Source organism: Mustela nigripes, chromosome 13, assembly GCF_022355385.1.
Source record: "Mustela nigripes isolate SB6536 chromosome 13, MUSNIG.SB6536, whole genome shotgun sequence".
Lineage (NCBI taxonomy): Eukaryota > Metazoa > Chordata > Mammalia > Carnivora > Mustelidae > Mustela > Mustela nigripes.
This window is the reverse complement of record NC_081569.1, coordinates 144,257,526-144,268,427: the sequence shown is the minus strand read 5'-3', so window position 1 is coordinate 144,268,427 and position 10,902 is coordinate 144,257,526.

The window sequence follows — 10,902 nt, the reverse complement described above, 5'->3', positions numbered from 1 at the left end:
GGGGCAGCCTCCACCCTGGTGATGGAGAGGTCCCAGGTCGGCAGCTGCGTGGGCGGGGCCCGCGTGGGCGGGGATATGGGGGCGGAGCCGGTTACGGGCGGGGCCCTGGCAGGGCGGGGTCTGGAGGCTGCAGCCAGGGCAGGCAGGGCTCCCGGTCTGGGGTCAGAAGGAGGGTCTCCTTCCCTAGGGTGGGGGGTCTGGGGGGGCATCTGCAGTGACGGCATGGGACCCGTGAAATTAGAACATGTGTATGAGGAGGGGCAGTGACCAATGGGGACAAGGAGAAGCTCTGTGCTAAGGGCCCAGCCCCCTCTGGTGTCCGCACTCCGACACCAACCAATCCGCTGTCCACGGTGGGCAGGCTGCGTCCACCTTAGCTGGGGGGCTGCCTGGGGGCCCCGATGCCGTGGATCAGGTACCTGCTGGATGCGGGGGCACCCAGGGCAAGTCCTGGGGGCAGCAGGCAGAGGGCAGCGGGCCCAGATCCCAGCTGGGGAGGATGCGGGCAAGGGCTGGCCTGGGGACCAGGGCCCAGGGCCCAGCCTGCGTCAGCCCGCCCGCCGGCCGTGCTCCCTCCTCGATGCAAATGCTGGCATTGTCTTCACTCACGGACCGCAGACCCTTCACCTTTCCATCCGACTCCTGTTGTTCACGGAAACTTCTCTGGGGAGCCGTGCTTGCCGTGGGTCACCTAGTGGCCAGACCAGGTGTCCGCGCACGAGACCTTTCCTCGCCCAGCCACCTGCTCCCTCTGACGCACACTCACTCTGAGCCTCGCTCCTCCCCCGTTCATCAGTCCCTGCCACAAAACGCTGCCTGGGGCGCTGCAGGAAGGTCCCCCCGCCGTCCCGCGGTCAGTGCTGGAGGTGGGAGCCCAGAGGCCCCCGCAGCATGGCCCCCACCACCTGGGGCGCACGCCTACACCCTACCCTCCTGGGCTCTCTCCTCAGGTGTGTTCAGACGGGGTGGGCTCCCCGGGATGGGGAGCGTCCTGCCATCAGCTCCCGGGACAGGGCCTTGCCTGAGTTGTCCCCTTCCTGTTCCTCAAGGAGCCGTGGGGGACAGGCGGCCACATGTGTGGGTGAGCTCGGTGCTGGCCGGGAACCCAGCCGGGCTCACCCCACATTTCAGCACCCACATGGACCAGACGTCCTCCTGCTTCCTGCCCTGACAGATGCACCTGGTTGGGCACGGGGTCGGGCCCCTCCTCAGCCCACCCCAGTCTCCTGGCCCTGCTGGTGGCACCCTGGGTGCGTCCCTCAGGAGAGGCCAAACAGCGGGGGACGTGGCCTGGGAGTTCTAGGGTGCTGTGGTCCGAAGTGGGTCTAGAAAGGCTGCAGTTCCCCCAGCTTGAAGCCTTCTGACCTCGGAAGGGAGGCTGCAGGGAAGGGCCTTGGGGCAGCCACATGCAGGCCCTCCGGGGTGACGGCCAGGGAGTGCGGAGCACTGGCCATGGAATGTCCCAACAGAAGCCTGAGCGCTGGACGCAGGTGTGCTCGCACACCCTCCGAAGCAGGGCCCGCAGGACAGCTCCGTGGACACGTCTCTTCACCGTTTCCCGGAAGGGCTACAGTACCTGCCCGGGCTGCTCGGGACACTGAGATCATGCATGTCCCTGGCCCAAGCTGGCCTGACACGAGGGTGTGCCCCGAGTCAGTTAGACGCTGGTCTTGGGGTCTGGGGAGGATGCCAGGTCCATTCCTGACAAAGGCCACATGTTCCGGGGGTGGCCCTGGAGGTGCAGCGCGCAGACACCAGGGGGCAGCACCGCCGACGCGGCCCCGAGCCCAGCCGGGCCTCCAGGAGGAAGGCCTGGGGACCACAGACAGGACAGGCGGAGAACAGCCACCTTGGGGCTGACGCCAAAAGCCCCCTGGGCCCAGAGCTGGGTCTGAGAAGAGGAGGAACAGGGGTGGCCTTGAGCCGTGGTGACAAGGGACAGACGGCCACAGTATTGTGGTCAGTGACATCGCCCCCCCGCCCCCCACCAGTGAGACGCAGGGGCAGGGGTGCGGCGAGGGGGTGGAGGCCACCGGGCAGAGACTCCGCTCCCGGGCAGGGCAGCGTGGCGGCGGCCAGGTGAGCGGTGGCGGAGGAAGCCCTCCCAGGACGCGTCTGGCACACCTCCTTCAAGACAGGCCCCCTTGCTCCCGAGAGCCGGTCAGAGGGGAAGGGTGTTGGTGTGGCCAGGCCCGAGCTCCCACCCAGAGCTGGCGGTAACCCAGCGGGTGCGGCTCCTCGGTCAGCTCCCCAGGAGCCACCCCGCCCAGCAGTTCCGCCCCCCAGGCCGCCGGCGGCTGGAAGCACGCGGACACTCGCGATGGCCAGAGGCTGGACACAGGCTGGACACGGGCGGCCTTCCCCATGGTGGGACACAGGCGGCATCGCGGAGGGACCGAGAACACCGCTGAGTGACGGGAGCAGCCACGAGAGGTCACAGCCCGTGGGTTCCAGCTCTGTGAAATGCCCCAGAGCCGGGGCCTCTGTAAGGACAGAGCCAAGGAGCCAGGGGCTGGGAGGGGGCAGGTGGCCGCCACAGCGTCCAGGGCCCCTCCGGAGGTGATGTCCCAAAGGGGCAGTCCGGGGCCACCGTGGCTCAAAGGAGGGCGGGCTGAGAACCCCGGCCCGGACCGGGAGAGGCCCGGACCCAGCCCTGTGCGGTTTGAGACACGGAGGAGAGCGGGCAGGGCGGCCGAGGGTCCACCTTCCAGCAGCCTCAGCCCCCGCAGTCAGCAGGGGAGGTCAGCAGGGCTCACTCGGGAGAAGTCACTGTCCTCTGTCACAGTCACGCCTGACGGGCCTGGGGAGGAGCAGCCCTGCCCCTTCTGCCCTGCGGGTGGGCCCCGGGTGGGCTCTGAGGGCAGCCTGCTTCCAGGTCACCCAGGGGGCCTGGTAAAGCAGGGATGCGACCCAGCCCCAGGCTTTCTGAGTCAGAGAATTTGCCTCTGTAACAAGTTCCCAGGAGGACCTTAAGTCCACACACGAGCACCTCTGGTCTCCGCCCAGTGCCATCAGAAAGGCTGGCTCGTATCCCATTCCGGTCAGTGAGAGGTGGGCCGGGGAGTCCGCTGGCTTCCTGGAGGAAAGGCTCTCCCTTCCCCTGGACCAGCTGTGAGACCAGGTGCAAGGCCCGGAGCCGCAGCAGCCACTCGGAGACTGTGGGCAAAGCCATGGAAGCAGAACGCGCAGAGGCGAGGCCCTGCCATCCCACTCCTTGGCCTCATCAGGGCTAGGGACGCTCCCCCCAGTCCAGCACTGCTCCAAGGAGGGGCAGCCGCCCCACCCAGTCTCCTCCTTCCTCCTCCCCCACGGCACTCCCGCTGTGTCTCGGGTCGCTCTGCCCCTGCTCTGCTCACGCGGCTGCCACGTTCCCCCTTGCGGACGGCAGCCCTGACGCCCTCCCGCCGCGGCCTGCAACCCTGCTCTCCTCGACGTCGGAGGTTACACGCTTTTGCACAACCGTCCAGACGATTCCTAAACATTTACTTGCCTACGTAGGCCCCTGTGGAAACTATGTGGAACTGTTTTGCTTTTATCCAACTTTTTATTTCAAAATAATTTCCAATTTATAGAAAAGTGGTACACTTCGTACAAAAACACTCTGGGTTCTCTCTCTTTCTGAAGATTCCCTGAGTGTCGTGTTTTCTTCAGTATAATTATTTATTTCAGACACGACGCCCGTTGCCCTGATCACCCGAGAGAGTGTTTCCGGAGCCACGGGACTCTCTCCTGCGTAACTGTGTGCGGCTTTAACGGTCAGGAAACCGATCGCCGCCGATGGAACACGCGCACTGTCTCGGTGACGTCCCCGGGGGTCTCTGCAGAGCACCCCTGGCCGGGCTTGCTCTGTCTCCTGTGCTGCCGCCCGTCTGCAGGCTGCCGGGGAGGGAGTCCCTGTGCTCCCCATCACCCACTGCTCGTGGAGTCCCGCACGGCTCCTGTGGTGGCCTGTCGCTGGGGTAGGACGGCACCTGCCAGCACCCCCAGCATGGAGGGAGCTGCTGAGCCCACGGTGCTCAGTAGTTCATAAGCAGTTTGTGGGGAGAGTGTGCGAGCTGCTCGAGGAGGCTGGTGTCTTCCGTCTGAATGTGTGTCGGCGTGGACGCTGGACCGCTGCTTTGCTCGAGGCACTACTCTCCGTAACTTCTGGCGGGTTCCTGAGTCCTCCTGACACATCTCGCTTTGTGTGGACGCGTCCTGACCTTCTGGGACCAGGTGCTGAGCTGACTCGGCTCAGCCTTTCCTCCGAGGAGCCCCGGCTCCTCTCCGTGGAGAGGACGAGAGCAAGAGCCGGGCCGGGGATGTGCTCTGGGGCCCGGCGGCCGGTTCCAGCCTGGACGGTGTGTGCGCCTCCACAAACACACACGCGCGTCCGCATCTCTCCACGTCTGCGTGCGTGAAACTCCGTGTGCTTTGTGACGTCCAGCTGCAGCCCGGTCCGGCCCCGGCCTGACCTGGCGTCAGCCTGTCCTCAAGCCCCTTCCCCCTGCCTCTGGCACTCGGGATTTACCTGCTGGCTTGGGGGCTGGAGGCTGGTTTCCGAGGACGGAAGGGGAAGGAGGGAATGGAGCTGAGTGTGAAGCCGGAAGGGCTGAGGTTTCACCTGTTTGCAAGTGGTAGGGGCGCTCTGTGTCATGCTGGCCGATGCTCCGGATGCCAGCCGAAGACCTGGGACACGGGAGAGGGTCACTGGCGGGGCAGCGGGTCCGTTTCAGGCCGCATCCCTCGGCCCGGGCGGGTGTGGTGCGCACAGGGCGGGAGCCTGTGTCCGGACACCACCAGGCTTCCAGGACGCTGGGGGCAAGCCTGCTCATCCCGGTCCCGGGCCGAGGCACCAGCAGGATCCCGGACAGCAGGTCTGTCCTCCTCCTCGAGGGAGAGTCGGTGCTCCTGTCCTTCCCGGTGATCTCACAGCGACCCTGGGAAGAGCTGCCAAGGCCTCTGCTCAGGAGACGGCAGAACGCGGGAGCCCAGAGAGCCGTCCGCCGCGCAGGTGTGCGCTGTTTGATTGTCGTGGAGAATGACATACCCCGCGTGCGGCTGCGGGTCCGTCTTCCTCGTGGACCTGGCTCACGGGCCGGGCACCACGGTGGTGGGGGTGGCATGCGGCTGAACATGCGTCGTTACTCAGCAGCCGTCCTTCCGACCCCGCCGAGCTCTGCTCCCCAGTCCCTGCCGCAGGGCCTGTCCCCACGGAGGAGCCTGTCCCGGCGGCCTGCAGCCACACTCCCCGGCCTCACAGCCCAGCACTGCCCCTTACTCTCCAGGACCTCCAGCTAGTAGCCTGCGTCACGCACCCACCGGAGCCGCTGGCCCGCGAGGCCGACAGTCCGGCCGGCATGTGGGAGCTCTGCCGCGGAAGGACGGTCCCGGCGCAGGTCCGAGCGAGGCGGCGGCCGGTGGGCTGGCGTGAGCGCGCTGGTTCTTGCTCTGCTCAGAGGCTGGCAGATGGGAGGTGGATGTGAGCAGAAGAGGGGTGTTGGGAGGACCTCCAGGTCTTTGGCCGAGCACAGGTGGCTGACCGGACTGGCGATGGAAACGTGACACTTCTGTTTCAGGCGTGTGACTTTGCCAGCGTCCGTGAGATGTGGAGGGAAGCGAGACAGGAGGGGTGGCTCTGGGGGACGCCGCTGGCCGTCCGCAGGTCAGACGTGCACGGATCAGGCATGCGGCCCGAGCATCCTCGGCTGAAGCTGGGGTCCTGCACGCTGAAGCGGGTGCCGGGCTCCATTCCTGCTGTTGTGGGTCGCCCGGTGGAGTGTCCCACTTCCTGCGGCTGCTGGCCTGCCGGGGACTGCCCTCTGCGGTGCGGGGTGCCCACACACCGTCTCCCCTGGCCCCTCCCTCCTCAGAAGCAGCAGAGGCGGGTGCCCCAGTCCTTGTCTTGCTTGGGCCTCTGTGGCCTCCCCTTCTGCCACGGGGCTCTTTCAGGGGCTCATGTGACCGGGCCAGGCCCTTGCAGACGTCTGGGTGGTGGGTCACCCTGCCACAGAACAACACAGCCACCGACCGGCAAGGTGCCATAGTCACGGTCCCAGGTTCTGGGTTGGCGCAGGGAGTCCTGGGGACCCTGGTAGAGCCCCGTCTGCCCCGGTGGTGGGTGAACGTGATGGGAAACGGGACCACTGGGCACCGTCCGCTCTTTGCTGTGGGGTAGATGGCGCTTCCCTGGGGGACTGTGAGGCAGCCCAGGAAGTGGGTGTGCACAGACGTGGCTGGAGGCCCGGGCCCCGGAGCACCCCAACATCTGCAGGGAGAGGAGGAGGAACCAGCGAGACGGGCTGGAGGAAGGGCAGGCAGGCGGCCCCAGGCGTCCGGGGACTCTGGACATGGGGCCACCCAGCGGCCGATGTGGATGGTGACGGTGACTGTGGAAATCGCTAGTGGCTGCCCGCGTAAGGAAACCCAGGCCCCTTCAATATAACTCCTCCCAGCCCTCCGGGGCACCCACCTACAGGACTCCCCCGGGGAGGTCGTGCGGGGAAGCAAGTCCCAGAAGTGTGAGGAGGGAGGCCTGAGGGGACCCCGAGGGCGATCCCTCGGCTGCCCACCCAGGTCTGGTGGCATCTGTGTGTTCAGGGACCATGGACCCATGGGCTCCCCAAGGATGTGCTGGGGGTATGGGCTGCCATGGGTCCCATGCCCTTCTGCCTGCCCCTGAGGCCTGGACCCACACGACGGGTGGGGCCCCCTGCTTGGCTGGGACTGGCGGCGCCAAAGGCCAACGCCTGGCCCTGGGAGAGCGTTTCTTGGGGCACCGAGAGGGTCTGGGCTGTTCACCTGGGCAGGACACAGAAGCTGGGGAACTACGGGGCGGTTTGCACAGGAGAGGACAACAGGGTCCCTGGATAGAGCCCCAGGCAGGGGAGCCGTGCAGACAGAGGCCCGCAGGGGCCGGGGGTGCCGGGAGGAGGCCAGACTCCCTGCCCCCCAGACCTGCCCACCCTCCCTTCCTGGGAGTGCGGCAGGTTTCCATCCCCGCGGCCCTTCCCGACGCAGCAGCAGGAGCTCTTCCAGATACAGCTCCTCTCTGCGTCATGCTGGGGTTTTTGTAGACAACACAGAGCCCAATGGGGAACCTTCCGGGATTCTAACTACGAAGGGTGTGTCGTGGGGAGAGCTCCCCCAAACGGGGCACACAGTGACGCTCACAACAGTGAGGAGGTCACTCGTCAGAGCACAGTTCTGACTCTGGCCACATCTGAAGGACTCGGGGAGGACTCTGGACAGGTGAGGTCATAGGCCTATTGGTGATAGACCCTCTGACCTATTTTCTTTGGCAGCAAACATGTCCCCTGCCCAGGGGGATCCCCCCTCCAGGAATGGACAGGAGATGCCGGGAAAAGTGGCAGGTCTCAGGGCTGGGGTCTGGCGAGGGTCCCTGCCAGCGGGCAGGCCTGGAGCATCTCTGGGACAGGGTCACCTGGCCCATGGTCTCAGAGTCTCCTCTGTGCCTGTGCCTGTCGCCACCCCACGACCTCACCTCTACCCATGAGACCGGGGCAGACAGATGGACCTCCAAGGCGTAGTCCCAGGAGAGCCCCGGTGTCAGCCCGGCAGGGTACGTGGGACAGTGGCTGCCTCCTCCTGCCTCGAGGGGGCTGGGCACGTGCTCCCCTAGGAAAGGGCTCTGCTAGGAGGCCGGACAGCCACAGTATGGTCTTATTATAGGAAAGACTGGACTCTTGGACCGGGTCATAAACACGTAATTCCGAGGGTCTGCGTCTGTGCATGGCCGGAGACTGAGGGCCTCAGGGCCAGCCTTCTGTGGACGCCGCCTTTGAGAGAGAGAATGCTCCCAGCGGGAAACCCCTGCCCTGAGATCAAGTATGCACAATCATGGGGTCCCAGAAATCTTGCTGGGCCACCCTCCACCCCACCGTGCCCCTAGCACAGGTCGGCGCCCCCCGCTCAGACCTTCGCACCTGTGGGACGGGCCTCTTCCTCCGTGTGTGGCCATGGCCTGCCCTCAGCCAGTGCCGGCAGTGCTCATCCGGCCGGCTTGCTCTCCAGCGGGGGCACGGGGCTGCTCTCCGCTTGTCCGTTTGAGGCTATAATGGAGGAAGCCTTTTTTTTTTTTTTTTTTAAGATTTTCAAAATTTATTTGACAGAGAGAGGGAGAGAGAGCATAAGCAGGGGGAGCAGGAGAGGGAGAAGCAGGATCCCCACTGATGTGGGGCTCAATCCCAGGACTCTGGGATTACGACCAGAGCAGAAGGCAGACGCTTCACCCATTGAGCTCCCTGGGTGCCCCAAGGGTCCTTTCTATCAACATTCCCACGCCAGCGTTTTTGTGAACACGTGTCCGTGCCTCTGCTGGGCACAGCCCTGGCCGCTGGGCCATGTGCACTCCTGCCCTGCGGTTCTCCAGAGTGGCTGTCCCAGCTCAAGGGCCGGGATGCCCTTCAGGACAGTGTCCGCTCGCCCCCGGCCCCGGGCCTTTCCCTGCAGATTTTAGAGCGAACTTGTCAGTCCCCAGGAAGACAAGTTAGGGTTTCGGCAGGGATCGCACGGACTCTACAGCTAGGCTTGAGCGAACCGCTGTCCTTCCAGTGGGGGTCTTCCAGCCGGGGGCCTGCTGTTTCCCCAGTTTCGTCCCGGACCGCTCCCCTCCGTGTTTCCTGCTCTTCCTGGACAGCCGCGTGCGTCTAGCTACATACAGCTGGTGCTGATGTTTTTGGTGCTTTGCAAACGGTATCATTAAACCATTTTTTAAAATTCTATACTGGGGCGCCTGGGTGGCTCAGTGGGTTAAGCCGCTGCCTTCGGCTCAGGTCATGATCTCAGGGTCCTGGGATCGAGTCCTGCATCGGGCTCTCTGCTCAGCGGGGAGCCTGCTTCCTCCTCTCTCTCTCTCTGCCTGCCTCTCTGTCTACTTGTAATCTCTCTCTGTCAAATAAATAAATAAATCTTTAAAAAAAAAAATTCTATACTGACTTGTTACTTGTATATGGAAATAGGATTATCTGATGGTCATGCCTAATTTTTCACTCATTTGACCTCTTTATGTGGAGATTTGCTATGGGTGGAAGGGTGTCCCCCTCCCATTGCTATGTGACAACCCATCTGTGGGTGACCAACCATGCTGGCTAGGACGAGATTCTTTGGATTTTCTATACCCCAACACTCATCTTCTGGGAATAATGATCCCAATTCCTTTCAGGGCCTCGTACCTTCTAATTCTTCTGCCTGCTTGCCCCCCAGACCTCCGCTCAATGCGGGCAGAAACCTGCCCTAATTCCTGGTCATGGGAGGCAGCTCATGATTTCGCTACAGCACCACAGGGTCACATGTAGATGGATTGTAAATAGGCTTCATTCAGGCAAGGGGAGTCCCTTTGAACCTTGCCCAAGGTGGTGTGGTCTCTGCCCCTGGGCCCTGACAGGGATCCCCAGCCCCCCGGGATGTCCTGCCTGCCAGTGGTGACTGCTGTCGGGGGGGTTGGAAGGAGCTTGGGCCATTTGGTGTGGAAGCCCTGGGCAGGGGGCATGGGGGGTTGCCTGGACCCTGCCCCTGCAGGACTTTGGCAGTAATAAACCATGACTGCGAGTGTGAGTTTTGGCAAGTTTAGTGAGTCTTTGTAGTGAATTGTTGAACCGAGGGTGGTCGTGGTGGCCCCAAACTTGCAGTGGGCGTTGGAGCAGGGGGGTGTCGTGGGCCGTTCGTAACCTACACTCGTGCATTCGGTTTGCTGAGTACTTTTGTCGTGAACGGGGTTGAGTGTCGTCGAGGGGTTCTTTCCACCTGTTGAGATTTCCAGCTCTACCTTCATTTTGTTAACATTTGTTTGGTTTGGAAGGTCGACCTTCTGTGTCCCAGAGCAGCCCTGCCTTGGCTGTGCTTTCCCTTCTTTTCTGCACATCGTGGGACTTGGAGTTGCTGATACTGTCTGGAAGCTTCAAGGGTGGCTGTGAGAGCAGCCTGGGATCCCTCCTTCCGCCGTCCCCTTCGTTGAGAAGAGTTCCTTCTGTTACCCAGCGATCTTTGTGTAGGGTCTCTGCTATTTCCCCCGAGTCGTTTTAATACATTCCCATTCTCCTTGTCATTAATTTCATGAATAAAATGATTGCTGTTTTTAGAGTCCAAGAACTCCGATATCAGGATCACTTGTGAGCCCATTTTCTGTATGTTGTTTTTTGGGGGGGGGTGCCTTGTTTTTTCCCTTACTTTAGGTTTCATGCCCTGGTATGTCTGTTAATTTTTCTTTCTTCTTCTTCTTCTTTTTTTTAAAAGAGATTATTTATTTACTTGACAGAGAAAGAGACAGCGAGAGAGGGAACACAAGCAGGGGCAGTGGGAGAATTTTTTTTTAGGATCTTACTTTATTTCAGATTTATTTATTTAACAGGGAGACAGAGAGAGCACAAGTAGGCAGAGCAGCAGGCAGAGGGAGAGGGAGAAGCAGGCTGCCCGCCAAGCAGGGAGCCTGACCCGAGGCTCGATCCCGATCCACCGGGAGCCCTTCATTTTTCATTTTCTGGACATTTTGGGTGAAGGAGACTGGCGGCCCCGGAAGGCTGACCCACACAGTATTTCTGACTCCGAGCGTGGGACGGCAGGAGGCCCCGTCCTGCGCAGCCGGCCCCGCAGCGTCCTTCTGTCCTCTAGGAAAGAGCCTGTCTCCCCTCCGCTCTGAGCCCGCCGAGTACGGTGTCCAGCTCCCACCGTGTGCTCATCTTGCTGTCGCGTGCACCGTCTGTGCACTACGTCTGTGTGGCCTGGGGCTAGGGACCACCGCCAGCCAACATTGACATTTGTGCGAGTCACAGACCGCGGGCGCCCACGCCCAGCACTGCAGGAGCCAAGGGGCCCTGCCACGATCCCCCTCTCCAGCCCTACCTGTCCCCTGCCACGATCCCCACCTCCAGCCCTACCTGTCCCCTGCCACGATCCCCACCTCCA